Source organism: Lygodium microphyllum, chromosome 12 (genome assembly GCF_053477565.2).
Source record: "Lygodium microphyllum isolate KBCC chromosome 12, Lygodium_microphyllum_v1.1.10, whole genome shotgun sequence".
NCBI lineage: Eukaryota > Viridiplantae > Streptophyta > Polypodiopsida > Schizaeales > Lygodiaceae > Lygodium > Lygodium microphyllum.
In genome coordinates, this window is record NC_141146.1 from 59,325,541 (window position 1) to 59,347,445 (window position 21,905).

Genomic DNA, 21,905 nt, shown 5'->3' on the forward strand with positions numbered 1-21,905 from the left:
CTTTCCATACTAGGGGCAGATCATAGCAAAAGGGCAAATATGATGGCAAGGGATGCAGTAAATCACGTGGCAAAGATGTTGAATGTCATCATTGTGGAAAGAAGGGTCACTTTAAACGTGACTGCTACAAATGGAAAAAAGAGAAAGGAAAAGGCAAGAAGATAGATGATAGCAAAGAGGAGAAGAAGGACAGTTAGCCTAAGAAGAGCAGTGTAAAAATTGAAGAGGTGAATGTAGTCACTCATGATAGTGACAGTGGGAGTGATGTACTCTTTGTCTCTTCACACTTTGATGCACATGCTTTACTTGCAGATACAGATGATGACATGCATACTTGGATTCTTGATTCAGGTGCTTCCTTTCATGTCACCCCTCATCGTGAGTGATTTTCCGCCTATATAGGGGGTTGACATGGTGTTGTCCATGGCTTTGTCTTTACACTTCAGTATGTACGGCATGTACCTCAGCTCAAGAAGAGCTTGATTAGCATAGGGCAGCTAGATGATGATGGTTTTCATACCACCTTTGGTGATAGAAAATGGAAAATCTGTAAGAGATCTAGGGTTATTGCCAGAGATTGCAAGAGTGATACTTTGTCTCCACTTCATGTATCTAGTGTGCGTGACCATGTTGTAACCGTGTCCGAGCAGCCAAGCGTTTCTTTGTGGCATGGCCGGTTGGGGCACACGAGTTAAACATGAATGAAAGTGCTTTCTCGTTTGGGTTAGTGGCCTTGTCTTCGTTATGCTGATTTTGAGCATTGTGATCATTGCATTTATGGCAAACATGCACAGACGTCTCACAAAAAGTCTCTTTCTTTGAAATCTTCTCCTCTAGAGTTAGTACATTCAGATGCATGTCAAATGCCACGATTATCTTTAGGGGAAAAGAAATATTTTGTTACCTTTGTTGATAATGCTACACGGAAAGTATGGGTTTACCCTGTTCGTAGCAAGGATGAAGTGCTTGATAAGTTTAAAAAATTCTTGGCATTGGCTGAAAATCAGACAAATAAGACGCTTAAGTGTCTTCGCTCTGACAATGATGGGGAATATGTGTCCAGGGCCTTTCAGGTATGTTGTGACAGCAAAGGGATAAAGAGGGAGCTCACTGCCCCTCATAATCCACCCCAAAATGGAGTTGCAGAGTGTATGAATCGGACCATATAGGATAAGGTCCGTACGATGCTGTCTCATGCTGCATTACCCCATGGTTTTTGGGTAGAGGTTGCTATGACAGCCGTTCACTTGATTAATCGGTCACCAAACAGGTCTTTGGGAGGGGGGAGTTCCCCAAGAAGCGTGGTCGGGCAAGCCACCTTCATATGCTCATCTGAAAGTGTTTGGCTGCGAGGCTTTTGTGCACATTTGTAAAGAAAAACGCAGCAAACTTGAGCCAAAGTCCTGTAAATGCATTTTTCTAGGATACGGTGACGAGGGTGAAATGAGGTATAAATTGTGGGATCTTGAGAAAAGGAAAGTAGTACGAAGCAATGACGTTATCTTCTGGGAAGATTGCATGCACAAACAGCCCGAAAAGACTGAGGAGGTCCGTAGGGTTGTATCCCGGGAAGAAATACCTTTTGGACAGCAAAATGTACCCACTGTACAGCAGCAAATACTTGATGTAAATGAACCTGAAATTGCAGGAAGTGATGCTGGAAATGATCAGCTAGCTATTGCCCATGAAAATGAGCCATTACATGTGCAGGAACAGCTAGGACAACATGCTGAAAATGGAAATTTGCAGGAACAGCCAGCAAACAATGACCATTGGGTTAGGAGATCGTGTAGGGCTGCTAGATAACCTGACAGATTTGTTCCTTGTGCAATTAATATGGCTGATTATGTCATGTTGACAGACTGTGGTGAACCATCTTGCTTCAAGGAAGCAATGGACAGACAGAACAACAAGAAATGGTATTAAGCCATGCTGTCAGAGATGGAATCTCTTGAAAAAAATGGCACTTGGGACTTGGTGCAGTTGGCTAAAGGGCAGAAAACCCTTCCATGCAAATGGGTTTACAAGATGAAGGTCACTTTTGGTTCCTCACCCAAGTTCAAAGCAAGATTGGTTGCAAAGAGGTACAAGGAGGAGCATGGATTTTCTCTCTTGTAGTCAAGATGACTACATTGAGAACCATTTTGGGCTTGGTTGCAGTTGAAGATATGGAGCTTTTACAGATGGATGTAAAGACTGCGTTTTACATGGTGATTTGCATGAAGACATATATATGCAGCAACCTGAAGGGTTTGTTGAACAAGGGAAAGAAAAAATGGTATGTAAACTCAAAATAAGTTTGTATGGGCTGAAACAAGCACCAAGAGAATGGTATCATAATTTTGATACATTCGTGCAGTCCCAAGGCTTTTATAGAAGTCAAGTGGATCATTGCTTGTACACCAAGAATTCAGCAGATGGCAGCTTGATTATCTTGGTTTTGTATGTTGATGACATGCTGATTGCTGGCAGGGATACTCATGCCTTGGATTCATTGAAGCAAAGTCTTCATGGCAGCTTTGACATGAAGGATCTGGGTGATACAAATCACATTCTTGGCATGCGAATGCTCAAAGATAGATCCAAAGGCTTACTCTATCTATCTCAGCAGGAGTATATCTCCAAAGTTTTGCAGCGTTTCAATATGGAGGGGGGGAAAACAATTGGGGTTCCATTGCCTCCATATGTGAAACTCAGTGCAGAGGACAGCTCTACATCTGATGATGAGAAGGCTGAAATGGGCCAAGATACCATATGCTTCAGCTGTTGGCAGTTTGATGTATGCTATGGTTGCTATACGTCCTGACATTGCCTTTGTGGTGGAAGTGGTTTGCAGAAATATGGCAACCCCTGGCAAGAAGTATTGGGATGCAGTGAAAGGTATTATGAGATACCTCGAAGGCACAAAGAAGTTGTGTATCTGCTTTGGAAAGCAGAAGGGATCTGTTGTTAGCTTTACGGATACAGACTATGCTGGTCATGTGGACTGCAGGAAGTCCACTTCTGGGTATGTGTTTACTTTCACAGGAGGAGCAGTCTCTTGGATCTCCAGGCTACAAAAGTGTGTTGCATTGTCTACTACAGAGGCAGAGTATGTGGCTGCCACTGAGGCATGCAAGGAGGCTTTAAGGCTTTCACGTGTGGTGGGAGAGCTTGGCATCTCAGAGTTACCAGTTCTCGATTGTGATAGTTAGAGTGCTATCATGCTAGCACGGAATCCTGTCTTTCATGCAAAGATAAAGCACATACAGGTGAAGTACCACTTCATTAGAGATGTACTTGACAACAAGAGGATCGAGCTTGTCAAAGTGTATACAGATGATAACCCTGCAGACCTTCTCACGAAGGGTCTCCCAGTAGAGCAGTTTGCTCATTGCCGACAGATGATGAGAGTTGGATATATATATTTATTTCAGCTTTGTACAGACCTAGACTTAGCTGATTCTCTTCTCCTCTTAAGGCACATTGCCTTTAGGTGGGAGGTTGTTGGGAATAAAGGGTCATCGTGCCTTTTATATGTGCACGGGTGTGAACACACACTTAGCACATTGTACTTTCATATATATATCTATCTAAAAACCTAAAGTGGTACACTCGTCATTATACCAAAAACGTGCTCACTTTCTACTCTGCTTTTTCGCACTCTCTCTGTCTCTCACTGTGCATACGACAGTTTGCTTCGATCTTCGTGCTTAATTGGTCCCTACACACTTGTGTTTGTAGTTTTTGGCTGCCAGTTGTCATTATCACCCGCTCCACTATTGCATTTTGTAGGTTGGGCTGCCACCCACATCATCCTTTATCAGACCTGTTGTCACCTACCTTTGGTGATCAACGTCTTCATCTTTTTAACTCTTCGATTGATGGTTACAACATTGGGAATCCATCTCTGATGGACGTCACTCTTTGACACTATTGCTCTGCCCTTGGGTACTCTATACATTCTTATATTCATTTATAGTATTCATTCAGTTCAGAGTTGTTCTCTTTCTTTCTTCTTTTACTTGTGTTTGTTTCTATGTTTGAGTTTTGAGTTTTGCTTTTAGGATTTGAGTTCTGCGTATGTGTGTTTGTATTGTTGTGTTTTTGTCGTGGTCGTACAGTGTTTTTCTTAGTGCAAACCCTAGCAACCAATCCATAGTTTCGTCACATGGCATCAAAGCTAGTGCGCTTGTAAAGAGTATCTTGTGGATATTTTGGAGGCCTGATTTGTGTTAGGCACATGAGCTACTCGTAACCAAACCAAAATGTCTTAGACACCTTCTTCTTGGGGCCTCATGATGCCTTATCAACCTTCTCCATCATTGGAGGCCCTAAGGAGGAATTATGGACTCCGTGAGGAAGATGACACCCCACCTTTACCTTCACCTTCTTTGTTTTCTCCTATTCCAAGTTTCAGTCTCATGACAGAGGAGTTTGAAGAGTACTTGCGTGTCGTGTATAGTTGAGCTTACAAACCCTTCTACTAGTGTTGCCACTCCATCTGGACTGATGGTGAGACTGGCCACTGCTTCGATCACGGAGGGCATACGGCATTTGGAACGACTGGCGTCCCATCTTTTTCATCTCGGTTAGGGCCGGTGTTAGGTTTGTAAAACCCTTTTGAGTTTTATGAATCAAAACCCTCTCCTGTTTCTCCTTTTGATATGTAGGATCCTGATGATTTTTTGTGTGTGAACTTTAATAGAGAGGTCTCTCGAAGTAGACATCCTTCATCGGATATATCTACATCTTCTATTTCATTTGAGCATGTAAGCCACTCTTTTGAATTCCCTCCCATCCCTCTTCTAGCCCACATCTCGATTTTCTCTCTTCTTTATTCTAAAACCTTGGATTACACTGCACATTCGCATCTCCCGCATTGGGAGTTGGAACCTTTGTTTCCACTCCTAGCACATTCTCATTCTCCATTCCATACTCACACTTTCATACCACTTCACATCATGGTGCATTGTTATAGGAAATGCCACCCTTTAACATTGTATCCTTCTCTTAGTCTCGAGCCACTTTGCACCATGGTGCTTTGTTACAGGGAATGCCAACCTTTAATACAATTCACTCCACATTTTTGCAAGTGAGCACATTATTTCCCATTGGGATGTCTGTGATGGGTATTTCCCTTACCATCCTCAGTCACACACATCCTTTAACCTCTCAAACACAGGGATTTCTATCCTTTGCTTATGGTGCATCATCACACTTTCCATGGGTCACCCCTATGCAGGGATTTTCATCCTTTGCTCCGCGTGTCCTTATCCCTCCTCCATGGGCTTCTCATGCGATTACCATACCCATGCCTAGTTAGCCCATGCCCACATTCAAATCAATTGTGCACACTTTTCGTATGCATGGTAGGCACTCTGATTAATTCCCAAGTGTACTTATCCACCCTACCCTCATTACACACCTTATCCATTTCTTAGCTCTACCACTTTTGTTGCGACGGCCAAGAATGCCTTCATGGATAAGACTCATTTTAATAGGTCAAATTTCACCACCTTGTTGCACTTCATGCAACAAGTGCTTGAATCTTAGGGACTTTGGGACCTTGTCGTTGGTCTAGAGCCTATGTTAGCTCACCTTGATCACATCTGTCAACGGAGAGCTCTCGATGCCACAACCAATGCTGAGTTAATATAATGGTTGCTTCTGTAGTTCCACTCTCAAGTATAATATTTCTTCCCCGCATCTAAGCATTGGAGTCACCTCATTAACCGCTATGCAGTAAGAGATCACACTCGATGTATCGATCTTGACTTTGAGCTTCAAGAGTTTTCCATTAAGGAAGGGGATGATTTGAAAGTCAAGTTGGCCAAATATTGACAGTTACTTATGGAGTTTGCCACTATTGGCTCCTCGAAGTTAGATGATGATCATGTCTTGTTCTTCTTGAACAAGTTACTTAATGCTTCCATTTTATCCATCACGTTATCTCACTACCTAGATTGCTGATCTTCTATGAGCTTGAGTACCGGTTCTTATGTTATGTAAGGCTGCATGTGTTAGCGTGTCTATGTTAGTTATGTCAGTTTGTCATCTCTTGGTTGTGAGCTCCTATTAGTGTTTGACGGAGAGATAGGAGCTCTAGCAGTTATGTACATTTTCTTTATTTGTCGGCTTCCTATATGCATTCCTAGGCCAGTTTTTGCTTTCCATAGTCTGCCTACACTTGCCAAAAATTGTCATTGTCATTTGGGATTTTTCGAGGTCTCCTCTATTTTTATGGCATGTTTTCTCTTCAGTGATCAGCATTTATTGCCGGTTTCAGCCAGCATTTATGGCCCCTACAGGAGTAGGTCAGCCAATTTTTTGGTGTTTTGGCTATTTATAGCCGCAACCCCCACTTGGCAGATACACACACTCTTTAGTCTTCGGTCTTCTGTTTTTTTACAAGTGCACACTTTGACACTCTGGCTCTTTGACTCTTCATGCTTGGTGTTGCCATTGTCATCAGCTTGATCTAGTGCCCTTACTGATGCTTTGGGCTGTGTGCAAGGATTGATCTGTCCATCTCCATTGTATCACCATTCTTCTAGAGTTAGTGCAGTATTCTCCCTTCATCTTTTGCTTCCTCTTTCTCTCTCTCTCTCTCTCTCTCTCTGTGTTTCTCTATGTGTTCATGTTTCTCTTTTGTTGCACACTCTCACATGGTATCGTCACCTAAGTGAGGACCCAATATGGAGGTTCCTTGTTGAAGAGCAGGTTTTGATCACGAAGGAGCAGCCCGGATCTTCAAAACACAGATTTTTAGCTTGCATTTGCTGCATTTTGTGCTTGTTCAAGTGGTTGACTTGCTCGACCTTCTAGCAACCAAATGACTTGTTGGAGCTCAGTTGTGGATGTGCAGAAGTTCCAGGAACGAGTGTGAGAGTGTGACGGTTGGTGAGAGAGAGAGAGAAGAGTGAAAGTACAATTTGATATCAGTGTACCAACAATGTGTTGGTATACAAAGAATAAAATGTATTTATACTTAGGGCACGTAAGGGTGCATTCGCATGTACAACTAAATAATGTGCGTGTACTATACACGGAGGTTAAACAGGCCTTTATCCCAACAACCTCCCACTTAAAGGTCCGAAGTGAATCTCTAACCAACTTCCACTAGTCATATGCAATGCTCATGCTGAGCTTTGCTTAGACTTTTAGTGAGAACATCTACAGGGTTGTCTTGTGTTTTGATCTTGGTCAATGTGATTAGACCATCTTCGAGAATCTGTCTGATGAAGTGATATCGCACATCTATATGCTTTGTGCGTGAATGATACATGGCATTCTTAGCCAGATACACAGCAATCTGGCTATCACATCCCATAATTGCAGTACCCATAGATATGCCGAGATCCTCTGCAAGTCTGCTCAACCATATAGCTTCCTTGGAAGCTTCAGTAGAGCTGATATGTATTCAGCTTCAGTGGTACTCAAGGCAACAATGTTCTGCAAAGTGGAACACCAAGAAACAGCCCCATCAGCAATTGTGAAGACATACCCGTTGGTGGAGCTACGAGTATTTACTTCCATGTTATCATAGCATTTACTTCCATGTTAGCAAGCAAATACACTTTATTTGTGTACCCTTGAGATATCGAAGAATACAATTGACAGTCTATCAATGTGTTTTGCTAGGATTTGACATAAACCTGCTAACAACTCCCAGTGCATGAGCAATGTCTGGACGAGTAGCAACCATAGCATACATAAGAGAGCCACAAGTTGATGCATAAGGGACTATCTTCATAGCATTTACTTCCATGTTATCTTTTGGGCTGTTGACTTTACTAAGCTTAAGATAAGGAGGTAAGGGTACCCCAAAAGGCTTAGCTTAAACCATGCTAAATCTATCCAGTACCTTTTCAATGTACTTTTCTTGAGATAAAAATATTAATTTCTGCATTCTATCTCTACGAATCCTCATGCCCAAAATATGCTCTGCATTCCCTAAATCTTTCATGGAGAAGGTTGATTTCAACTGATTTTTGAGAGCATCCAAGCTAGTCTTTCTTTTTCTAGCTAGCAACATATCATCCACATACAAAACAAGTATGATGGGGCTGCCATCTATATTCTTTTTCATGTACAAGCAATGATCTACATGGCTGCGTGTAAACCCATGAGATAGCATAAAAGTGTCAAACTTTTTGTACCACTGCTGTGGTGCTTGCTTCAGCCCATACAGGTTGCATTTTAGTTTACACACCATTTGCTCTTTTTCAGGAAGTATAAAGCCCTCGGGTTGTTTCATGTAAATTTCCTCATCAATGTCACCATGCAAGAAAGTTGTTTTTACATCCATTTGGTACAACTCTAAGTCCAATACAGCAGTGAGAGCAAAAAGCACACGTAGAGTGGTCATCTTCACAACAGGTGAGAAGACCTCTTGGAAGTCAATCCCTTCCATCTGTGCATATGGATTTTGGCAACCAATCTTGCCTTGTACTTGGGTTTCCCATCATCAGTCTTTACTTTGTAAACCCATTTGTTTGGAAGGGGCTTCCTTCCCTTGGGAACCGACACAAGATCCCAAGTATCGTTTGCATATAGAGATTTAATCTCTTTCTGCATAGCTAGCTCCCACTTACTGCTGAATTCGCATGACTTGGCCTCTTTGTATGTAAGAGGCTCACCCTCATCTGTAAGCATCACATAATGCAAGGAGGGGTCAAACCTATGTTGTTACCTTCTTACGCGTGTAGACGTGTGTACCCAATGATCAAAATTTTCAGGAATTGGGTCTACATCTGGAGGTATATAATTTTTAGCATTTATTGGCTGCTGTAAGCCATTTTCAGCATGCTGTTCATGCTGTACAGCACCTTCATTTTCATTACGAGTACTTGCATTTTCATAATCGGCAAGTCTATCTTGCTGTCCATGACCTCCTTGTGCTCCTATTTGTTGTCCATCATCATCTGGCTCAAAAATAACCAGCTGATCGTCAGTTTCAACCTGTGGTACAGCACCATGAGGCTCATTTTCTGAAGTAATAGGCGGTTGCAAACTCTGAAATTTGACCTTTTTCATATCTTCATTAGAGGCTAAAGTATTGTTCAACAATTTTGCCTCATTGAACACAACATTACGCTTGCAAATAATTTTCTTGGATTGAGGTAGCCACACTTTGTAGCCAAATTCACCCTCATCACCATAGCCCATGAAGATGCCTTTGGTGGATTTTGGGTCAAGTTTGTTCCTTAGCTCATCTCGAACATGCACAAAATGTGTAAATGGTCATATGAGGCTGATTTGCCAGACCAAACCTCCTCAGGGATGCCATTATTTAAGGACCTGTTTGGAGAGCAGTTGCAAATGTGAACCGCGGTTTTGAGTGCCTCTCCCCAAAATTCATGAGGGAGATTAGCAGTGGACAGGATGCACCACACTTTTTCACATAAAGTCCTATTATATCTTTTGGCCACCCCATTTGAAGAAGGGTTGTAAGGGGCTGTAAGCTCCCCCTTAATTCCATGCAAGTCACAAAAGGACTTGAATTCAGTAGATGTAAACTCACCTCCATTATCAGTTCTCAAGCATTTCAGCTTTCTACCTGTTTGAGTGGTCACAAATGCATGAAAAGTTTTAAAAACAGCAAACACTTCACTTTTATTTTGCAACAGGTATACCCAAATCTTTTTGGAACAATCATCAATAAAGGAGACAAAATATGCAGCACCACCCAAATATTTCACGGGCATACTACATCCATCAGAATACACTAAGTCCAAGACATTGGACTTACGAGAGACATTGGAGTAAAAGGAAAATTTTATTTGCTTTCCAAACTGACACTCATTACAAAAGTCAAGCTTAGAGCCTTTTCCCTCAACCCTCTTCAGAGAGGTAAGGACAACAAGTCCTTTCTGGCTCATATGGCCTAATCTCTTATGCCATAACTCCAAGTGATTGCAAATTTCAGCAACTACAAGAAACTTGCCATTCAAGGCTTTAGAGTGCAAACAATACAAAGTGCCCTTCTTGGTTCCTTTTGCAATCAACATGGAACCCTTTTTCACTTTCCACAATCCACCACCAAACAGTGTAGTGTAACCATGCAAGTCAAGTTGGCCAACAGACAGTAAATTCTTTTTAATGCCAGACACATTTGATATCTTTCAACACAAGCTCTTTCCCATTGTCTAAAGACAAGTGTATAGTGCCAATTCCATCAATGCTGCAAGTATGGTTATTTCCAAGATACACCTTTCCATAACTGCCTGCGTTAAACATAGCAAAACACTCCAAGCAAGGAGTTACATGGAAAGAGGCACCGGAGTCTACAATCCAAGTCTAAGTGACACCATCATCAAGTGACAACAGTGCATCAATCACATCAGCCTTGGTAATCTGCATATCCTGCATGTGACATACAAGGGCATCATAATACATTAGCCTTTGTATCTGAAAGCTCCTCTATGTCCACACTAGAGGCCACATCGGTCTTTTCCTTGCCTTTGGTTGCTTGCCTCAGATGCATTGGTCTTATTCTCCTTTTTCTTTTTATCTCCTGCATTCTTCTTTCTCTCTTGTTCCTTCTTGTAATACCTGCAATCAGGTTTCTTGTGGCCCTTCCGACCACAATGATAGCAAGTAATGTCACTCTTTTACTTTCCTTTGCTCTTGCTTTTGTTTCTCTGTCCTGCACTTGTATTTTTCTTTTTGGCCTTGCCTCTTACATTATAAGCTGAGTTGCTGCCTTCTCCACTAGATATACATCTAATTTCTTCATTCAAGATTGAACCCCTCACCCCATCATATGAGAGATTGGAGTTATTGTTGAGAGAAACCACCAAGGTCTCCCAAGAGTTAGGTAGTGTCATAATAAAAAAGATCGCCCTAAACTTATCATCAAAGTCCAAATTTGCATCCTTGAGCTGATTTAAAATGCCTATAAATGCACTCAAGTGTTCAGCTGCTGTAGACTTTGACTCATTCAGTCGCATATTCACCAACTTGCGCATTAAATGCATCTGATTAATAGGTGTGGTGATCTCATAGGTAGTTTTCAGCTTCTTCCATATTGCATAACCTGTATCTAAACCCTTAATGTCTGTCAAGATGTCGTCAGTGACATCCATCTTAATGTAAGCCACAACCTTTTTATTTACTTTGACCCAAACTGCATCAGACATTAGTGGAGGTTTATCTTCTTGCAAAGTATCCTCACAATCCTCTAGGAATAGTATGCCTTGCATACGGTCCTTCCAAAGGTCAAAGCCATGGCCCATGACCATCAAACCATTTGATTTCCATCAAACTCTTGATGTTTGAACTGGAAGAAGTTGCAGCCATTTTATCACGAACACAAAAGTAAATGCCCCTGAACTGCAAAAGCACAAGCTGAACTAGCAAACACACTGTTGTTTTTTCTCAAATAGTAATAAATCTCTACTATTTGTACATGAACCAGCCACCATAGGCAAAAAATGTAGAGATTTACCAAATTTTGCACAAACCCCCAAAATTTCAGGTCCAAATTTGCACAAATGTCAGCCAATCTCACCCAGTTGAGAAAATTTTACCAATACATGAAAAGCCCCAAATTTTTGGATCCAATGTCAAGAAATTTTACTCAAATGGGCAAAATTCTGACAAATTTGGCAAAATCCCCAATTTAATTGAGGTTACCACATGCAATGTCTGTAATTTGTGACCTGAATATCACTACCAAGCATAGACGAGGTCAAATCTGGGAAAAGCCCCAATTTTTTGGGCTCGAATTTGTGCCAAAATTGACAACTATGCTTTCACGCATGAATCCCTGTTAAGAAGAAGGGGTAACTTTGAAATCAAAGGAATTTTTGATTCCTTAAAAAAAAAAACTGATGAGAAGGGAGGGTTTGTTGACCCTGCCCCGTCGCGTGACTAATGGCTATCACACTTGGATCGTTGCCGGTGCTTGGAGTCTCTCTCGTCACGCTTATTTGGTCTGCCTACCCGCTACACCGCTCCCGTGTTGGGCACGTTTGCCAGTTGTTTGCGTCAACATGCGACTGCCCTTCGTCTGACTGTTGTGCATTGTATCGTGTGGTTCCCTGCTGTCCTGCTGTTGATGTGTGTCATGCTAGACTTGCCGCTTGGACTGTTCGCCTGCCACTGCCGACACACTAGTTGCCAGGAACTTCAGCTGTTTGCTGTTTGTCAGCTTTGTTGGCTGATCCCGTTAGATCTCGGGAAGCATGCACTTTGTGCTCTGATACCAGTTGTGGGAGCTCAATTGTGGATGTGCAGAAGTTCGAGGAGTGAGCGTGAGAGTGTGACAGTCGCTGAGAGAGAGGAGTGAAAGTACGATTCGATATCAGTGTACCAACAATGTGTTGGTACACAAAGAATAAAATGTATTTATCCTTAGGGCATGTAAGGGTGCATTCATATGTACAGCTAAATAATGTGCATGTACTATACATGGAGGTTAAACATGCCTTTATCCCAACATGACTTTCTTAGGAGTTAGGCAATAGCATCTAGGCATTAGGAGGTCCTATTTTCCTGTGTTTTGTTGAAAACACAAATTTCATGCAGTAGGCGACAACTATCTAGTGGCAGGTGACAAGTTTTTCCTAACAGACGATAGATCTATAGTCCCTATAGTTGACTATCTTATGTCTCCCACATTGTCTCCATCCAAACATAGCTTCTTGGGTGATTGCAAGATCAAAGATGTTTCAGTAGTTCACAAGCTTTGATGACTCAGAGAAGGGGCTTCTTTGGAGACACTCTTCTGAGCGAGACACGATTATTGCAGTTATAATTGGTGAGAGGAGCCCCTTGTTTGCACCCATTCCCCTTTTATTCATCTATCACAGAAGGCTCCGTCTGAAGTAAAGATACTGTGCTTGATACCCTTGGTGCGAGTGCTCGTCTTACCTTCATTACCCAAAGAAGAGAAACTTGATGGTTGCAACAATTCATTGTGGTCATGTAAGGTGGAGTGCATACTCTACGCCTTGGATCTTTTGGGCTCTTGTTTTTGATGTTATCCCCTGTCCTAAGGAGGATCCAGTAGATGGGACTTCTATGGACCGAGTAGCCTTGTGGGATTGGCTCAACCCTCGAGCTTGATCCTTGTTCTTTATGAGTTTGCAAGATTCTGTCCTTGTGCACATTTGTAGGTTGAAGACAGTGGCGGAAGTGTGGAAGAAGCTGTTGCAAATGCTCAAGCCTGATGACTTCTCTGTTAGCGATTGGCATTCCTTGGACAGGCAATTCATGAGCAGTTTTTTGTAGTTGCATGTGGCAATCTGGCCAGACAAATGATGTCAGCAAGTGGTAGTCAACGCAAGACATGTGGCAGTTTGGCAGTACAATCAGACAATACTTGTGCAGTTGGATTGTACAATCGGCTATATTAAATGCAGACGACATCATATTTTCTTCATTTTTGGTAGGCTATTTATTGCCTGGCTTAGCACACTCTTTCACTATTCTGATCTTAGGTTTCGAGATTGTTGATCGTGGAGACTGCCCTCGAGGTTCATAGAGTGTGAGATCTTTGAGGGGGAGACATACGCAGACATACACTCTGCGCCCATGTACATATCTGCTTCCTTATACAACATTCTTCATTGCAGATTTTCTATGTTCCATTGTCTCTTTCCCTCTCTCTCTTCTCTCTCAGTTCACTCTCTATCTTGTTTACACACTTTTGCATTGCTTTACTCTGACATGCAGGTGACATAAATTTTTCTCCATCTTTCACAAGATATTTATTGCTTGGTTAAGCACACTCTTTCACTATTTTGATCTTAGGTTTCCATATTGCTGATCGTGGAGACTGCCCTTGGGGTTCATAGAGCGTGAGATGTTTGAGGGGGAGACATATGCTGACATACACTCTGCGCCCGTGTACATATTTGCTTCCTTATACAACATTCTTCATTGCAGATTTTCTATGTTCCACTCTTTCTTTCTCTCTCTTCTCTCTCAGTACACTCTCTATCTTGGTCACACACTTGAGCACTGCTTCACTTTGACATGGTATCAGAGTGTTGAAGGACTCTAACCAAGGGTGGGACCTATCTAAAGAGGAGATTTCAGTGCGGCACAAGGCTGCATTTTCAACGTTCAAGGGCGAGCAAGAGGGCTGTACGCTAGAATAAGACTGAGGCGAGTGTGGGTGTGTGAGAAAGGAGCAAAATTATTGAAGTTGCTGTTGATTTGTGCTGTTTGTTGGGAATAAAGGGCCCTTGTGCCTTATATGTTCTCGAGTGTGAACACACCCTTAGCACACTTGTACTTTCATATATATATCTATCTAAAAACCTAAAGAGGTACACTCTTGTTATTGTACCCACAAGTCGAGCTCACATACACTCTCTCTCTCTCTACTTTGCACTCTCTCTTTGTCTCATTGCTGTTAGCAAGCACTACGTGTCTCGATCCTCGCGCCACCTCTGAGCTCAACAAATTGGTATCAGAGCCGTCAGGTTCTGCACGCTTCTTCAGACCTGATGAGACCAGCTGACAGTGTTGATGACTAGTAGATAGCTGGAGTTCTTGGCGACTTGTGTGTTGGGCTGAGGCAGAAGACCACGTGCACAGAGGGTGACCAGCGTGGTGACGAGATAGCTCACAAGCAAGCAGGAGTCGCTGGCAGGCAGCAATCGGCAGATTTGACGGGCTGTAGAGGACCAGTCGCTACAGGCGACTAGACCTGGTAATGTGCCCAGTGGGAGCGACGGTAGCAGCTGCAGGTCAACGAGGCAACAGTCGTGACCAGTGGGTGACTTCACGAGCGTTGACCAATGTGGCAGCTGATGCGTGGTGACTGTCGAGTAGCAAGCTGATGACACATGCCGATAGGCGCCAGATGCGACGATTTTTTTTTTCTCTCGTCATTTTTTGTGAAATTTCTAGAAATTTTTTTTCTGCCCTTGTTGCCGAGCGTTCGCGCGCATAAGCATAGTTTCTAGATTTGTGCAATCTTGGCCCGAAAATTTGGGGCTTTTCTTGGAATTGGGGATTGTGATGAAGAGCAAGACCATTTGTCTTAGAAATTGTAGGAATTTGTGACATTTTTCCTCTGACATTTGGGGCTTTTCATGTACATGCAAAATTGGGCTGAAATTTACCCGATTTCTCGACATTGATGCACATTGGACCCTGTGCAATTTGGGGCTTTTGCTGTTTGGGCAAAATTTGTGCGCCATTTGGTCATTTTATGTACACGCGGGCTTAATTTCATGCAATTTGGACACCTAGCACTTGGAAAAATTTGGGGGTTTTGTTGAAATTGCTCTATTTGGCAAAATTGGCCCGTTCTATGCATGTCAGAGACAGTGCAGATGTATGGTTGATGCTTTGAGCACAAAAAATTTGGGGTTTTTGACCGTGCGTGTCAAATTTTATGCCCGTGTGTACATGTACAATAGAAATTGCAGCTAAAATTTCGGACTTCTTATGTCATGTGATGTATTTGCCCTTGGAACAGCTGTAATCAGTTGTGGAGTGTTGTAGCACATGGTTTGGTGCTTCTGAAAATTTACTTACAGATCTGAAAACTTGTGTGACAGTTTGGGCCTGCATTTACTGAATTTTTTGGTCACATTTGGGCTGAAAATCATGGCTAGTAGCAGTGACAACAGTAATCTCATACACATAAAGAAGCTTGAAAGGGCAAGAAGACAGATGATAGCAAGGAAGAGAAAAAACAGAGTCAGCCTAAGAAGAGCAGTGTCAAAATTGAAGAGGTGAATGTAGTCACTCATGACAGTAACAGTGGGAATGATGTACTCTTGGTCTCTTCAAACTTTAGTGCACATGCTATACTTGCAAACATAGATGATGACATGTATACATGGACTCTCGATTCAGGTGCTTCCTTTCATGTCACTCCTCATTGTGAGTGGTTCTCTACCTATATAAGGGGTCGACATGGTGTTATACATCTTGGGGACAACTATGCATGTGACATTGCAAGTATTGACAGTGTGCAATTGCAGTTTCAGCATAGTTCTGTCTTCATACTTCAGCATGCATGGCATGTACCTCAGCTCAAGAAGAGCTTGATTACGGCAAGGTAGCTAGATGATGATGGATTTCATACCACCTTTGGAGATGGAAAATGGAAGATTTGTAAGGGATCTACAGTGATTGCCAGAGGTTGTAAAAAGTGATACCTTGTATCCTCTCCATGTATCTAGTATAAGTGGTCATGTTGTTGCTGTGACCGAGCAACCAAGTGTTTCTTTGTGGCCTGGCCGGTTGGGACATAGGAGTAAAATTGGAATGAAAGTGCTCTCTCATTTGGCTTACTTGCAGTGTCTTCGTTATGCTGATTTTGAGCATTGTGATCATTGTGTTTATGGTAAACATGCACAGACGTCTCATAAAAAGTCTCTTTCGTTGAAATCTTCTCCTCTAGAGTTAGTATATTCCAATGTATGTTAGATGCTAGGATTATCATTAGGGGAAAAGAAATATTTTGTCACCTTTGTCGATGATGCTACACGAAAGATTTGGGCTTACTCTATTCCTAGCAAGGATGAAGTGCCTGACAAATTTAAAAAATTCTTGGCATTGGTTGAAAATCAGACTGATAAGACACTCAAGTGTCTTCGCTCTGACAATGATGGGGAATATGTGTCCAAAGCCTTTTAGGCATTTTGTGACAGCAAAGGGATCAAGAGGGAGCTCAATGCCGCTCATAATCCACCTCAAAATGGAGTTGCAAAGTGTATGAATCGGACCATATAGGATAAGGTCCATACGATGCTGTCTCATGCTGCATTACCCCATGGTTTTTGGGCAGAGGTTGTTATGACAGCCGTACACTTGATTAATCGGTTACGAAACAAGTCTTTGGGGGGGGGGGGGGGGGAGTTCCCCAAGAAGTGTGGTCGGGCAAGCCACCTTCATATACTCACATGAAAGTGTTTGGCTACGAGGCTTTTGTGCACATTCGTAAAGAAAAATGCAGCAAACTTGAGCCAAAGTCCTGTAAATGCATTTTCCTAGGATATGGTGACGAGGATGAAATGGGGTATAGATTATGGGATCCCGAGGAAAGGAAAGTAGTACACAGCAATGATGTTATCTTTCGGGAAGATCACATGCTTAAAACACCCGAAAAGACTGAGGAGGTCCGTAGGGTTGTATTCCGGGAAGAAATACCTTTTGGACAGCAAAATATGCCCGTTGTACGGCAGCAAATATGTGCTGTAAATGAACCTATAAATGCCGAAAATAATGCTGGAAATGATTAGCCAACTATTGCAAATGATAATGAGCCACTACATATGCAGGAACAACCAGGACAACAAGCTGTTAATATTGATTTGCAGGCTGAAATGTTGGAACAGCAAGCTGAAAATGCTCAACAGCAAGTAAACAATGATCATTGGGTTAGGAGATCGTTTAGGGCTACTAGACAACCTGATAGATTTATTCGTGGTGCAAACAATGTGGCTGATTATGTCATGTTGACAGAGTGTGGTGAACCGTCTTGCTTCAAGGAAGCAATGGATAGATAGAACAACAAGAAATGGTATAAAGCCATGTTGTCAGAAATTGAATCTCTTGAGAAAAATAGCACTTGGGACTTGGTGCAGTTGCCTACAGGGCCGAAAACACTTCCATGCGAATGGGTTTACAAGATGAAGGTCACTTTTGGTTCCTCACCAAAGTACAAAGCAAGATTGGTTGCAAAGAGGTACAAGCAGGGATATGGAGTTGACTTTGATGAGATCTTCTCTCTTGTAGTCAATATGACTACCTTAAGAACCATTTTGGTCTTGGTTATAGGTGAAGATATGGAGCTCATACAGATGGATGTAAAGATTGAATTCTTACATGGTGGTTTGCATGAAATCATATATATGCAGCAGCCTTAAGGGTTTGTGGAAAAAGGGAAAGAAAAGATGGAATGTAAACTCAAAAGAAGTTTGTATGGGCTGAAACAAGCTCCAAGAGAATGGTATCATACGTTTGACATATTCATGTAGTCTCAAGGTTTCCATAGAAGTCAAGTGGATCATTACTTGCACACCAAGAAGGCAGTAGATGACAGCCTGATTATCTTGGTTCTGTATGTTGATGACATGTTGATTGCTGGTAGGGATACTCATGCCTTGGACTCACTGAAGCAAAGTCTTCATGGCAGCTTTGACATGAAGGATCTTGGTGATGACAGTTATATTCTTGGCATGCGAATACTCAGAGATAGGTCGAAAGGATTGCTCTATCTATCTCAGCAGGAATATATCTCCAAGGTTTTGCAGTGTTTCAATATGGAGGGGGGGAAAACAATTGGGGTTCCATTGCCTCCATATGTGAAACTCAGTGCAGAGGACAGCCCTAGATCTGATGATCAGACGGCTGAAATTGCTAAGATACCATATGCTTCAATTGTTGGTAGTTTGATGTATGCTATGGTTGCTATATGTCCTGACATTGCCTTTGTAGTGGGAGTGGTTAGCAGATACATGGCAAACCCTAGTAAAAAGCATTGGAAAGCAGTGAAAGATATTATGAGATACCTTAAATACACAAAGGATTTGTGCATCTGCTTTGGAAAGCAGAAGGCATCTGTCTTTGGCTTTATGGATGCAAACTATGCTGGTCATGCGGATTGCAGAAAGTCCACCTCTTAGGAGGAGCAGTCTCTTGGATCTCCAGGCTACAAAAGTGTGTTGCATTGTCTACTACAGAGGCAGAGTATGTGGCTGCCATTGAGGCATGCAAGGAGGCTTTATGGTTTTCACGTCTAGTGGGAGAGCTTGGCATTATAGAGTTACGTGTTCTCCATTGTGATAGTCAGAGTGCTATCATGCCAGGATGGAATCCTGTCTTTCATGCAAAGATGAAGCACATATAGGTGAAGTACCACTTCATTAGAGATGTACTTGACAGCAAGAGCATTGAGCTTGTCAAAGTGCATACAGATGATAATCCTGCAGACCTTCTCACGAAGGGTATTCCAGTAGAGCGGTTTGCTCATTGCCGACAGATGATGGGAGTTGGATAGATATATGTATTTCAGCTTTGTATATACCTAGACTTAGTTGATTCTTTTCTTCTTCTAAGGCATATTGCCTTTAGGTGGGAGATTGTTGGGAATAAAGACCCTCGTGCCTTTTAAATGTGCTCGAGTGTGAACACACCCTTGACACTTGTACTTTCATATATATATATCTATCTAAAAAATGTAAAGTGGTGCACTCGTCATTGTACCTAAAGAATCGTGGTCACTCTCACGCTGTCTCTCTCTTTTGCTAACAGCCACTGACTGTCTCGATCCTCGCGCTCCGAGTCACTACAAGCGTCTTCTAAAAGATAGGTGTTTATGGGCTATAGCTCGCAGTCTCAAGGTTACCGATTATATGATCTTGTTAAGCGGGATGTCTACACGAGCCGTGATGTTTGGTTCGTGGAAGTTCCAGTCTTAGAGGGGGGTGGAGGAACACCTTGTTCTTGCAGATCCCAGTGATAGTTGGGCTACGGCGACTGTCTCTCTGGAGCCTATGTCTCTTGAGGACTCTTCTACGGACGAGGAGCTTAGTTCTTATCCATCGGACTCACCGATTGAGCCCTAGTAGTCGGTAGATCTTCTAGAGACTTCAGTAGATGGAGAGCGACGAGGAGAGATCCGACCTCCTCGTTGGGCTCGTGACACTCTTTATGATGCAGGGATTGAGGAGGTCCTTGAGGAGTGGCAACCAAAAGATGGTTTGTGACGTTATTGGAGGAATTAGGCACACCACATTGAGCTTGTGTATACTAATTATTGTTTGATGACTCGTGCCATGCAAGATCGGAAGTCCACCTCTATAAAGGAGGCTTTAGAGCATGATCATTGGCGGAGAGCGATGGAGTAGGAGCTGGAGTCGATCGAGAGGAATGGCACTTGGTACTTTGTGCCTAAGCCTTCTCATAGGAAGATCATTGGAGTGAAATGGGTCTTCAAGACCAAGTACAAAATGATGGCATATTGGACAAGCACAAGGCCGCCTTGTTGCTCAAGGTTTTACACAACGCCTAGGCATTGATTTCCATGATATTTTTGCCCCTATAGCTTAGATGGCTATTATTCGTGCAGTTCTTGCCTTGGCTAGTTATAGGAGGAGATGGCCAGTCTATTATTTGGATGTAAAGTTTGCGTTCTTGAATGGGGAGTTCAAGGAGGAGATCTATGTTGACCAGCCTCTAGGCTCCAGTCCTTTTGATGGTAAGGTGTACAAGTTGAGGAAGGCTCTCTATGGCCTTAAGCAGGCTCCTTGTGCTTGGAATGAGAAGATTAACATGTTCCTCCAAGAGAGATTAGGGTATTAGCGTTTCAAGGCCGATCCCAAACTTTATGCTTACACCTCAGGTGGAGGTCGTGTGTTGTTTGTCCTTTATGTAGACGACTTGATTGTGACATGTGACTATGCTAAGATGGTCGAGTAGATGAAGGCAACACTTCATGAGAAGTTTGAGATGACGGATATGGGACGACTCCATTTCCTTCTAGGTCTTGAGATTTATGAGACTCCAAGGGAAATCTTTATTTCCCAGCAGTGGTATGTGTAGGAGCTCTTGACTATATGTATGTGATGAAGAAATGCAAGTCTATTACGAGTCGTATGGACCCGAATTGGAAGGCTACAACTCATTCCCGATTATTCTTTGGTAGATGCTACTTGTTATAGGTAGTTCGTTGGCTCCTTGATCTGGCTTCTCAATACTTGTGTTGACTTATGTTATGCCGTAGGTGTGCTGGCCGGTTCATGAGTGAACCCAAGATGGTGCATTGGTAAGTTGCTCAGAGGATTTTGTGGTTCCTACGGGGGACCCCTGATCTTGGGATCTATTATCTAGCAGGTACAAGTGATGCAACTTTGGTGCTTATACGATGGAATGATTCAGATTGGGTTAGCGATGTGGATCATAGGAGGTCCATGACAGGTTATTGCTTTACCTTGGGTGTCGGTGATGTTTCATGGATTGCTGCAAGACAAAGGACAATCTTGGCGACTTGTTTACGAAGGCACTTCTTTAGGCTTTACTTCGACAGCACTTCAGATCTCTTAGCCTTTTGCCCTGTCCAAGATCTCAGAGGGGGTGTTAGCAATTGGCATTCCTTGGACAGGCAGTTCGTGAGCAGTTTTCTGCAGTCACATGTGACAGTCTGGCCGAACAGGTGATGTCAGCAGGTGGCAGTCAACATCGGATATGTGGTAGTCTGGTAGTGCAGTTGGACAGTACTTGTGCAGTCAGACAATACAGTCGGCTGCATTAAATGGAGCTGACAACATATTTTCTCCATTTTTGGCAGGCTATTTATTGCCTTGTTCAACACACTCTTTCACTGTTCTGATCTCAGGTTTCTAAATTGTTGATTGTGGACACTGCCTTGGGGGTTCATAGAGTGTGAGATCTTTGAGGTGGCAATAGATGGAGACATACACTATGTGCCCGTGTACATATCTGCTTTCTTATACAACATTCTTCATTGCAGATTTTTTGTGTTCCACTCTCTCTTTCTTTCTCTCTCTCTCTCCTCTCTATGTTCACTCTTTGTCTTGGTCATGCACTTCCACACTGCTTCACTCTAACATCCTTCTCTATGAGGGAGCACATCACGAAGGTGGAGGACATAAGGGATGAGCTTGTCTCTCTTGGTCGGATGATATCCTTTGAAGACATGGCCATGATTCTTTTGACTCAATTGCCATCTCCTCAGGTTGATCTCTTCTACATTAGCCTTATTACATCAAGGACCTGCAAGAATCTCTTTTGGGAGGAGCTTTCACCGCTTGTCTTGGAGCTTGATGAGCAGCTCGGAGAGGTTGGGGCCAGTGGTTCTAGCTCCACCAAGACATTTACTATAGGTACAAGTGGAGGGAAGAAGAAGACGCAATACAAGGACAAGAAGCAGGACAACAAAAAGGATGACGAGGAGGAGAAGAAGCCCAAGTGCCCACATTGTGGGAAGG

At 42.7% G+C, this 21,905-nt stretch overlaps 1 protein-coding gene across 1 annotated transcript in view; it reads left to right on the forward strand.

Moving 5' to 3' along the window:
* Positions 1-21,905, forward strand: part of LOC148027806 (DNA polymerase V family) — a 64,894-nt gene that overhangs the window by 37,416 nt on the left and 5,573 nt on the right. The gene's annotated exons all lie outside the window — the stretch shown is intronic.